Consider the following 12248-nt stretch of genomic DNA (forward strand, 5'->3'; position numbering starts at 1 on the left):
CATTGTATGAGTTGGAACACTGTATGAGTTGGAACATTGGTTCATCTAGTCCATTGCTAGCTGTACTGACTGACAGCAGAGATCAGTTCTAGCCTTCCTACCAGAGATCATTTTAATTAGAAACGCCAAAGACTGGATGCAGAAATGTGCATTTGCTCTGCCAGAACCGGATCCTTCGCTGACAAATCATGTAATTTCATTTGATTTTTGTAACTCTGTTCAGCTGGGTTGTTTCCAATCAGAAATGTCATGGCCTCTTGTAAATAGTGGAATTAACTAATGCCATGCGCATCCTGAGGTCCGGATGAAAAATTGACATTGTAAGCCAATTGTGATCTAGCCACTATGTTCATCTATATTTCAGGGGGAGGATAGAATTTTAAAATTACTTTGTGAGCTATAAATTCAAGGTATTACTCACCAAAGTGAAATCTGAGAACTTCTAAAAAAAGTGGAAATGGCCTGGCAAAACGAAGCTTTTATTGAAAAGGGAGATGTACGGCCAAGATATTCATTAACAGGGTGAGGTTTTATGGAGAAGAAATAATGTAGGATCAGAGGGCTGGAAAGCCAATTAGAGAATCCAAGGGTGAAAAGCCAAACCTTGAAGAAAGAAGTGATAATCTTAGTCAGCTAGAGAAAGGATTAGCATGGAGAGGTGATAATAACAGTTTTGTGGCTGAGAAGGGGAAAAAATCTGAACTGAAAAGTGAAGCTCAGAAAAAGGGGTGGGGGAGGAGAAAGATTGGGAGAAAGTTAGATTGTATTCAGTTTTAATTACTGAATTACTGGGGTGTTCAGAACCCTTTCCTACTTTTCTATCTGCTCAATTCATCATAATTTTCTCGGAAGGAGGGTTTGCAGCTGAGAAGTGGTGCCTCAGATTCAGCCTTTGAGCCTGCAATCATATACTTCAGAGTAAGCCCAATTGAACTCAATGAGTTTTATTTCTGAGTACTCGCATCCAGGATTGCACTGTATGGCATTTATCTTTGTCCGATTTAAGGGCAGCAGGAATCCCACTTATCTATTTCCCCCTCGCTTAATATGTACATCGAAGCAAGGAAAATGTGGTTTTGTGATTAAAAGTAGGATGCTTTGTCCCAGAGAGGGTTTTTTGTTCTAATCCTGTCATCTTTAGGAAGGGCTGTGGCAGAGTGGTAGATGCCAGGTTTTGCATGAAGAAAATCGAAGGTTCGTTTCTTGGCTCCTTTAGTGCATATAACAAGGCTGAGAGAGTCAACTATCTGAGGCAATGAAGAACTGTTGCCAGTCAGAGTATGCATCCTAGATCCAGATGCATTCAGAATCAGACAGCTTCATGTACAGGTCAGTCTCAATGAGTGAGTTATAAAGACTGTACAGATGTTCATGCTAGGATGTTTGTAATGATGATAGCTACATACTCTATTTCAACATACTTTGGTGCACAAGTTGCCCTAGAGAAGAAACATACTCAATATCTACAAGCTAAAAACATAACAGAGCCAGGTGGTTGTCTCTGTGCCCAATCACAGAACCTGCCAATTTTTCCTCAGCCCCACAATTTTGGCGGCGAATTTCCCCCCTCATTAACAGCATTGTCAAACTGTAAATAGCCAGTGTGGTTCAGTTTTTGCATTCTGCTTGTATTCTAATCGATTCACCCATTTGCTTTCCAGAATGTACGGTAGTACCAGTGTTTATGGGTGTGCAATATGTAGAAATCTGTGCACAGTGTTGGCGTCACTTAATCAAAGCCATCTCAAAGGAGGTAGATTTAAAAATGTCTTGTTCCATGTTCTCCAAATTGCCAATTGCTCCTCCACAAAATAAAATGTCCAGAAGTGGCTTGAAATTAGTACGTTAATCGCTTTTGGATTGTCTACCTGGTGGTGTGGCTTGGTAGGCAGCTGTATTGGAAAGATGTTTTGTCTTACTGAGTTCCACCCATGAAGAGTATGTGGGCAAAATCTTCATTGATTTTTGTTGGGCATTAAGGATTCATAGGACATTGGAAATAACTCTCAGCAATATGCAGGTTTAGGCTCTTAATTAATCAGCACTTCCCCTAGGGCTTCTAGATATAATTGTATATTGTGGTAGTTGAAGACGGGTTGAATTGCACATATCAAGCACTGAATTCATAAACTGTAGTCATAAAGAAGCCGTGCTTCAGCAGCTGGGTTTTATTAAATATAGTAAATATGCTGGAATAGCTGGGACAATGGCTTGATCCAGCACGCTCTTCTTCTGCTTTTAAGTTACAATTATGTTACAAATGTTTTAAAATGTTTTAAATGGTTCTAATTTGAGTTCCTCTGTTTCCTTTTTGTCAGGCTGGTGTTGGTTAAATGTTTAATTGGGGTTGGCGGTTACTTTAATTTGGGTATACAGTGGAACCTTGGGTTGCAAACGTCATCTGTGTGGGAGGCACGTTCACAACCCACAGCGCTGCGTCTGCACACACGTGGGTCGCGATTCAGTGCTTCTGTGCTTGCGCAAAGTGTGATTTAGCACTTCTGCACATGTGCGAGTACCGGAACCCAGAGGTAACCCATTTCAGTACTTCTGGGTTCGGTGCGGTGCGCAACCCCAAAACGCGTAACCTGAAGCGTTTGTAACCTGAGGTACCAATGTAACTGTAAACTGTTGTTACTGTTCTTATTGTTGTTGTTATTGATTTCTATTGATTTATTGGTTTGTTGCTTGTATAGGATCTTTTGTTTTTAATGTTTGATGTTTGTTTTTTTTAAAACAGTGGTACCTCGGCTTTTGAGCGTAATCCGTTCTGGAAGACAGTTCGAGTTCCGAAACGGTCAAAAACCAAAAACTCAATACGGAAAACTCAATATGGAAGCCGCGTTTCCTGTTCAACTTTCGAAGCATGTTCGAAAAATGAAGCATTTACTTCCAGGTTTACAGCATTTGAAAGCCGAAATGTTCGTCAATGGAGACATTCGAAAACTGAGGTACCACTGTATATGTTGCAAGCCGCCCAGATTGTCTGGGGAAACCCAGCCAGATGGGCGGGATTTAAATTAAAATTTATTTATTTATTATTTTTACAAGTGTTAATTCATGGCAACAATACTGGGCACCAGTTGTTCCTGGCAGTGTATTTTTCTTTCCAGACTGATGCCGACTCTGCACGTGATCCAGCCAATGTTAAGCACCTTCAAGCCATTTTGCTTTTCAGTGCCAGAAATTTAAGCACCTGTTTAGCTCTCCAACCGTTTGGAGTACTTGTCCAATTGGTACATAGCACAGATTTGTGGGCACTGAGCTGATGTGTTCCTGATGGTCCAGAATACATTTTTGAGGCATGGCTTCCAAGTATACCCAGGTTTCGCTTTTTTGCAAAAGCTCATCTTTTAAGAAAGTTAAATACTGGCGAAGAATTTAGATTTTACACAACATGCAAGTTTATATGAGCACTCTTTTAAAGATACCATAAAAGAATTTGCTTGTGCTTGGTTTGCTTAGTGGTAATAATTATTATTTTAATAATAATTTTATTATTTATACTCCTCCTATCTGGCTGGGTTTCCCCAGTCACTCTGTGGGCAGCTTCCAGTGACCAATGCATTCTGTACATTTCATTCAAAAACCTGAAAGTAACACTGAAATAGCTTGTCATATAGCAGTAAACCTGTTTCTGGTCTGTGCTATTGGAGATTTTTCCTCCCTGTCTTCTGCATGGTCTTTTCAGTTCTGTACGCTGAAAACTGATGAACCTAAGTTAAACATGCCCATTAATATCAATGGGCTTACTCCAAGTATGATTAACCTTGGATATAACCCAGAGGCTTGAATCTTTTACCTGGAAAAGTGGAGCGAATTGTTTTAATCTCTCGGCTTTCTTGCAGGCCGGGCAGGGCAGAATGGAGCACCTCTCCTTTTACTTGACACTTTAATGAAGCATCAGCTGAGAGGACAAAGGGCTTGCTCTGCCTGTAAAATACCTGGAACCGACAAACCTGCAAGCAAGGTTTTCTGGAATCTTGCCATCAAAAACACGATACCCTGGTTCATCAGAGGTCGGAATCTTTAAATTTTATATGCAGTATATGAGGCTTCTGTTTTAGATGGGTCAACCGTAGCATAAAGATAGTTTAAATGAAGCAATGAGAATGTAATCCATGTGAACTGTACTGGCACTGGGCTGGATATTTTGTCTTATTTTACTATCAGTGCTTTGACTAAACAATTTAGTCTTAGCAATGGTGCAATGCCAATTTTAAATGCCCAGCAGACTTTGGACATGAATGCTCTTCTCGGCCCCAAAGAGAAAAAACTTAAAACTGCCGTAACTGATGAGTGTCTACCAAAATTATAAGTAATACATTCTGTTATCCAAAGTGAACTCGTGTTGAAGCTTTGCTTTGGGTAGCAAGGCAGAATATCACTGAATGCCTGTTACCCGCACAACTCCTTGTTTGATAAATTTCTCTGTTCCCATCATATTTGCTCTAGTAATCAAAATAATAAAGTTTCCTTCTCTCTTCTACTTGGCTGGATCCAATTGGAGTTGCAACATCTGAATCATTAAGTAGTAGCAAAAGTGAAATATGTTTATAAAGCTTTTTTATTATTATTCAGGTATTAACTAATGGATGCACACCATCAAGCCACATTATCTTATTTCTGCAGCAAATTGTTTGGGGGGGCTGGGTGCTTCATGCTCAGCTCAGCATTGACGGAATGTAATGCAATTCAGAATAATGAAGAACTTGGAATGGGAAGCAGAGTCACTTAGAAATGTTACGGGAGAAGCAGCAATGCTAATGCGTGGCTTTTTCATTTGCTTCCGAAAGGCAGCTGAGGGAGGATATATCCTGATGCGGCTCTATTAATGTAGAACATTTTCTCTTGATCTGTAACTACTTCTTAAAAATAGAAAAAGGCAAAATGGAAACTTCAACAGTTATCGCAGAACACAAAGAGCCTCCATTCATCTTTTGATAGAAGTAATGAGCAGCAGGCAGCCGTTAGTCATCCGCTGCAGATTTCCAGTGGAGAGACTCTGATAATTTGATTGCTCATTTTGAAATAGAATTTCTCCCTCTGTCCCTGGAAGGTTTTTCTTTTCTGTGGCAGCTTTGATAGGTAGTCGGTTTCACAGGAAGGAAATGAATAATGACTCACAGAAGCCTCCTTGTCAGGCTTGCCATGTTTCCAGTCTCCCCTATAGTCATCCAGAGAATTAGAAGCCCAAACCTGCGTACCTGCAGGACACTCAGAAAGCAAGGAAGAAGGAGCTCAGTGTGCTTCACCTGAGTTACTTTCAGGCCTCGGAGTGGGGGTGGTTGGTCTCTAGTTTGTAGTAACAGATGTAGCCTCAAGAAGCTGCATAAGCCAGAAATGTGAAACACCCCAATGTTGTTGGCCTTACCCAAACTCCTCTGACTTCCCTTAAAACTACAGTGGTACCTTGGTTCTCAAACTTAATCTGTTCCAGAAGTCCATTCCAAAACCAAAGTGTTCCAAAACCAAGGTGCACTTTCCCATAGAAAGTAATGCACAACAGATTAATCCATTCCAGACTTGAAAAAACAACCCCTAAAACAGCAATTTAACATGAATTTTACTATCTAACGAGACCATTGATCCATAAAATGAAAGCAATAGTCAAAGTACTGTACTATAAAATAAATAAGACTGTATTGTAGATGATAAAAAATAAAATTAATTCTTTTTCTTACCTGCACTGATGATAGTCATTGTTTGGATATGGGGCTTTTATCCACTTCTGCAGTCACACAATCCATCAATCAATCAATCAATCAATCAATCAGTAGCTGAACTGGGTTCCACACAATCACAAAAACAAATTAACCAGAAAAGCAAAAAATGCAAAATAAATAGCAAAAACAAAAGCCCTAAACTTAATACGCTCCAGAACTTCTGAAATGTTCGAAAACCAAGGTGTGGCTTCTGATTGGTGTAGGTGCCCCAGAAACAATACCCAACAGCCACATCGGATGTTCGGCTTCTGAAAATTGTTCAAAAACTAGAACACTTACTTCCAAGTTTTCTGCTTTTGGGAACCAAGGCATTTGAAAGTCAAGGTACCACTGTACTCAAAAGCTTTTCCTAAGCAGGAAGCTCAAAATTCACCTCTTCCCCAAATCCCACTTTAAGTAACATTTTAGTGGCAATCTACAGCAGCATAAGATAGTTGCTCACATGACTGAAACATTGAAACTCCCTTGAGCATGTTTCTAAAGGTATTTATATATTTTTGTTTCAGGTCAAATTTAGTAGCAACTATGAAGGCCACTGTCATCACTTCTGACCATCCCTTACATAGATACTTGGTCAGGAAAAGAGCAATAACTTTGTGGTCAAACCCATGTCCCAGATTCCATCTCTCTTGTACATCTTATCAGGAAGAATCTTTGCTCTTTAAAAAAAAAAAAATATATTTGCTTGTATTTAATGCTTCTCTGTTTAAGTTATTTTGTGTTCACCTTTCTGAAATGACACCATGGTCATCATCACAGATGACCTCCACTCCACCTCCTTTTAGACCTCCACTCCACCTCCTTTTAGACAAACCAACAAGTGTTTGTTTAGATCTGCAAACTTACCTGGTTTATGGTGACCAGTTACACATTGCCGATAGACCATCCTGCATAAAATTTGCATATAGTAATTTATATGCCTGTCTAAATTTTTGCCTACAGTTAACTCACATTGTATTTTATACATCCCACCATAGCAGGGTGTCTTGCCAAACGCAAGGTGGTTCTTTTAAAATGAGATTCAGAAGTAATACAAAACACAAGTGAGTGAGAAGATTAAAGATTTTATTATAAATAGCCAGCAATATATACATACCAAGCAAGCACCTCAAGCTGCTACTTGGAAGCCTTCAAGAAGTGGCGAAGTGACTCCCTCAGATAGTCTCAGTCCATGCCACTGTATTCTGCTCTGGTCAGACCTCAACTGGAGTACTGTGTCCAGTTCTGGGCACCACAGTTAAAGAAGGACACTGACAAACTGGAACGTGTCCAGAGGAGGGCAACCAAAATGGTCAAAGGCCTGGAAACAATGCCTTATGAGGAACGGCTAAGGGAGCTGGGCATGTTTAGCTTGGAGAAGAGGAGGTTAAGGGGTGATATGATAGCCATGTTCAAATATATAAAAGGATGTCACATAGAGGAGGGAGAAAGGTTGTTTTCTGCTGCTCCAGAGAAGCGGACACGGAGCAATGGTTCCAAACTACAAGAAAAAAGATTCCACCTAAACATTAGGAAGAACTTCCTGACAGTAAGAGCTGTTCGACAGTGGAATTTGCTGCCAAGGAGTGTTGTGGAGTCTCCTTCTTTGGAGGTCTTTAAGCAGAGGCTTGACAACCATATGTCAGGAGTGCTCTGATGGTGTTTCCTGCTTGGCAGGGGGTTGGACTCGATGGCCCTTGTGGTCTCTTCCAACTCTATGATTCTATGATTCTATGATTCATGCACAAGCTTCTTCCTAACACTACGCCCACAAACATCCGATTTATAGATAGCTAACCTTTGTGGTTTGCTGACTGACTATGCACAGATTATCCATTAGCCACCCCTTCCCAATGCCTCACTTTTTCAAAACAATGTCCAACATCAAAGAAGGTACTCCTCATTATCGCTTCCTTCCAACAGATTAGGACATTAAAGGCTGTTCTCATGCCATCAAACAGCTGAACAAAAGATAGGGAAAAGGAAGGAACAAGGGGCAGGAAGGATAACCATGTCATATTGCTAACTCCTTGAAATACAAAAATCTTCCGGATAGATTGCCCATACACTGGGAAAACACCATTTGACTTGCATGCCTGTTCAATGTGCTGACCAGGTACTGCAACTTTGAGTTTCCTACCTTCTATTTTTATGGTTCCTTGGCATTAAAGCAGACTTGATAGCCCTCAAACAGAGGACCCCTACAAATAAGCTACAGTCCTCTGACAGTCCTTCAAAATTGAGGGCTGTCCTTTGTAAAGTAGGACACGTGATTACTCTAGTCGTTTTTGTCCCTACTAAGTTAGATGGCACCTTCCTAGGATTCATTACTGCTTTCTCTCTGGTATGAGATAATTATTTCCCATATAAAGCCACAGTTTGAGAACTCAAACTTTGGGGACAGAATCTCCACCATCTTTTGCCCTGAGCTACAATTAAGCTTTGATTAACAATGTTAAATAGTATGCCATTATTGCAGAGGCATTAAGAATCTTCTATCTACCAACCCCTGTTTTTGTTTTCCATAACCTGAAAAGAACCCAGAGATTACACTAGTCAGAAGACTCTTCCCCTTCCCCAGCTCTCCACAAGATATCCCTAGTCCTGGTTTTCCAGCCCTACACTCAGGTGTGCAACATACCTGTGTGTGTGTCTTCCAGAAATCCACTTCTTCACCCTCCTGAATCCCTGTGCATGTTTCACTGCCTTTTGGTCATCCATTTTCTAAGCTGTGTTGCAGTTGGAATAAATGTCGATGTTCTATTATGATTTTAGATTAGGGCTGTCATACTTCCGGATTTTCCCAGACATTATTGGGGGGGCGAGATTTCCAAAAGGTGGCAAGTCAAAGGAAAAAGTTCAACAATTTTCGGAGTGTCCTGGTTTTTACTTCTTGAAATATGGCAACCCTGCTAGAGGTAGGCTGAAAAACTGAGAAGGAAACAATATTTCAATTTCAGTTTGTTGTCAGTTCATCTGAGTCCCAAGAAGATATCAGGGTTGCTTCAAGCTCTTCCTAAATTTTGGGATCTTCCTAAAAAAAAAGCTGAACAACTGGCGTCCTGGTTTTTCTTTTTGAAATACGGCAACCCTATTTTAGAGGATCTTTCTGGTTTTAGACAAGAGTTCCTGAGAGGTGAATTACAAAAGTATGTATTTCCCCACGACGCACATTTAGAAGAGAATTTTAGAATATCTGTTGCACTGCAGCTGTACTCTTTTTTTGTTGTTGTTCCTCAATTCTCCGCTGGTGCTACAACCAAGCCTAACCATCCTATGCCTCTTAGAAATAATTCTCCCTTTAATCAATGTGGTTTGTTCCTAAGTATGTATGTTTGGAACTGCAGCCTAAGGCTGTAATCCTATGCATGCTTGCCTGAGGGTGAGCTTCATTGAACTCAGTTGGATTTATTTATGGGCAGACTTTCATGGTTTGCACTGTTAAGTCTCTCCTCTAGGTCTGGAGTTATGGCTGTGGGTGTATTCCTGTTAAGAGAGGATTCATAGCAGTCAAGCAAGCTGTAGCTAAGAGACTTTATTTTATGTTGCTGCTTCCTTCTAATGCCTGCTCTATTCTTCATGTGGCAGGAAGAACGTGAAGTGCTCCTAAATATTTCTGTTTCAGGCTTCCTGGACTCTTCCCATTCACCATACTCCCAGCACCTCTTTACATCAGCCTTGTTTGATTCATTGCGAGGACCAGTGGAATAAATTACAGTGGTACCTTGGGTTAAGAACTAAATTCATTCTGGAGGTCTGTTCTTAACCTGAAACTGTTCATAACCTGAGGTACCACTTTAGCTAATGGGGCCTCTCACGGCCGCCATGCTGCTGCTGCATGATTTCTGTTCTCATCCTGAAACAAAGTTCTTAACCTGAGGTCATTTTCTGGGTTAGCAGAGTCTGTAACCTGAAACGTCTGTAAAATGAAGCATCTGTAACCCGAGGTACCACTGTACGTGAAATCTCAAGGTCTTTGATTCTCTTCAGGAGCTTCTAGATGGGAATTGATGTTTTAAATGGGTGGTTGAGATATCCTAGATGGGTCATGGGCAAGGGGTGTTTTTTTTTTTTTAAAAAAAGATTTTTTTTACAAAAGCTTCTTGGATTTTCCATGGAAAGGGTATGTCTGAATTAAATGGCAGAGGGAGGATGCAAGATGGCACTATGATCCCAACAATATTGTGTGGTCACGGAGGGGGGGGACACCTTTCTGTGCATGAAAAGTCCTGGTTGCTGAATAAAACAACCATCTGTAAGCACCCTAATTATTTGCATTTGTGCCTAACAGCAATAAACCTTGTGGATTGTTTTGTGACTACCACAAAGCAGGCATTTGGGGTAGATATCTCAGGATAGAGATTTGTATAATGTTTGTGTGGTGGGATAATGAGCTGCTTGTGCGTTGAAACTCGATCCCTCAGAGCTCACTCAGTCTAGTGAAACCCTGCCTTGAGAGGAGCCCTTGAGCATGGCTCCCTCAGTCGCTGGTAGAATCTGACAGTGGGCGTTTGCGGAAGCGTTTCCAACATAAAAGCTGTTTCACAGACATGCGCCTCCTGGATTCCCTGCGTGACAGCTTCCGGCGGGGGGTGGGAGTTCTTAAGGGCTGTTCTGATACCTCCTCGCTGTTCCCACTGGAAGTATCCCAGAGCCTCCCCTCCGACTCCCTTTCCTTTGGAGCTCTCGCACTCCCCCTACTGGTTCCCTCTTCTGCTGAAGAAGAGGCTCTCCTATTCTCCTGAAGCCTTCTCACCACCTGTCCTTCCGATGGCAGTTCCCTGACATCCACCTCCCCCCCAGGGCCCCCTTCACCCCCTCCCGCCTCTTTTCTTACTGGCGGCGAGGACGGAAATCCCTGGAAGGAACTCCCCTCATCCTCCGAGGATTCAAACACTTCTAACCACGGCCTACCGCCTCTTTCCCCCTCTTCCTCTTCTTCGTCGGAATCTGTTTCCACCTCCACTTCCGACTCTGGGAACCCTTCAAATTCCCCTTCCTCATCTGTAGTCCCGAAGTGTTCCCTCCTAAACCTTGCCACTGGTTGTGGTTTACTTGGGAAACGCCGATGAAACGTTTCTATTAAAATCTCGTCTTTGACTTCCTCTGCCGGTACCCATGCGTTTTCTGACTCTTCCTCCCCCTCCCATTCTACCAAGTATTCCACCTGATTCCCCTTCCACCTGGAATCAATGATCCCCGCCACATCCATGTTGCGTTCTCTCTCTTCTATGACGGGTGCCCGGGTGACCTCCCTCTCATGTTCCCCCCACTCACACCCCTCTCTGTATGGCGACAGTAATGACCTGTGAAATACTGGATGCAATTTCATGTGACTGGGCAATCGGAGTTTGAACGCTACTGGGTTCACCTGCTGTATGACCTCAAAGGGTCCCAACCGTTTGGGTCTCAATTTCTTACACCCTCCCTTGAACGGCAGTCCTTGGGTGGATAGCCACACCCGGTTACCCACCCTTATGGTTTCGCCTTCCCTCCTATTTCTGTCAGCTTGCTTCTTATATTCTTCTTTGGCTTTCTCTAAGTTGAGTTGGAGCTGACGGTGGATCGCTTCCATCTCTTCAACAAAATTTTCCGCTGCAGGTACACTCCACCTCCCCCCGCCCTCCCCTGGAAACGCCCGAGGATGACACCCATAATTGGCTAGAAAGGGACTCATCCCTGTGGACACGTTCTCCGCGTTGTTGTAGGCAAATTCTGCCAGAGGTAACCAGTCCACCCAATCCGTTTCTCTGTCCTTTACATAACACCTAAGATATTGTTGCAAAACCCCGTTTGCCCTTTCTGCTTGCCCATTTGTTTCTGGGTGTCTGGCGGTGGAAAAACTTACCTCCACATGCAACATGCTCATTAGTTTCCTCCAGAACCTAGAAGTAAATTGTTTTCCTCTGTCGCTCAAAACCCTCAAGGGGGCGCCATGCAACCTAAAAATGTGCTCCACAAACAACCTTGCGGTTTCTTCCGCTGTCACTGCATGTGAACAAGCTATAAAGTGGCACATCTTAGTTAGTAGATCTACCACCACCATGACCGCGGTTTTCCCTTTGGATCTCGGTAGATCGGTCATGAAGTCTATGGATACCATCTCCCATGGCCTTTCTGGGGTGGGTAAGGGTTCTAATAACCCCGCTGGCGCCAACCTCTCTCCCTTTGCTCTTTGGCACCTGTCGCATCCCCTGACATACTCCCGCACGTCCTCCCGCACCTTGGGCCACCAAAACTCCCTGGTAACCAACCACATGGTTTTGTGCTGCCCGAAGTGCCCCGCCGTGGGGCTGTCATGCAACTGCTTAAGCACCCGCCCTCTTAGTTCCCCACCTGGTATGTAGAGCGCCCCTTTGTAATATAGTTTTCCGTTCTTTTCCTCAAACCCCCCTGCGTTCTCACCTGTCTCCCTGAGTTCCCTAAGTTTCTCTTGGGCATATTCATCGTTTTCAATACCCTCTACCAGTTCTCTTTGCCCCACCAATGCCGCCCCACAAACCCAGTGGTCCTCTGAGATGATATGTCTTTCTTCCGCCCCTC

At 42.7% G+C, this 12248-nt stretch overlaps 1 long non-coding RNA gene across 1 annotated transcript; it reads left to right on the forward strand.

The window, feature by feature from the left end:
* Window positions 1-1157: 1157 nt before the first annotated feature.
* On the forward strand, window positions 1158-6377 carry LOC307220993. Its single transcript, XR_013841259.1, has 3 exons — window positions 1158-1329; window positions 3849-4019; window positions 6233-6377. It is a non-coding gene; the product is annotated as an uncharacterized lncRNA (long non-coding RNA).
* The last annotated feature ends 5871 nt before the right edge of the window (window positions 6378-12248 follow it).

The sequence above is a fragment of the Podarcis cretensis genome (genome assembly GCF_951804945.1).
Source record: "Podarcis cretensis genome assembly, chromosome: 7".
Classification (NCBI taxonomy): Eukaryota; Metazoa; Chordata; class Lepidosauria; order Squamata; family Lacertidae; genus Podarcis; species Podarcis cretensis.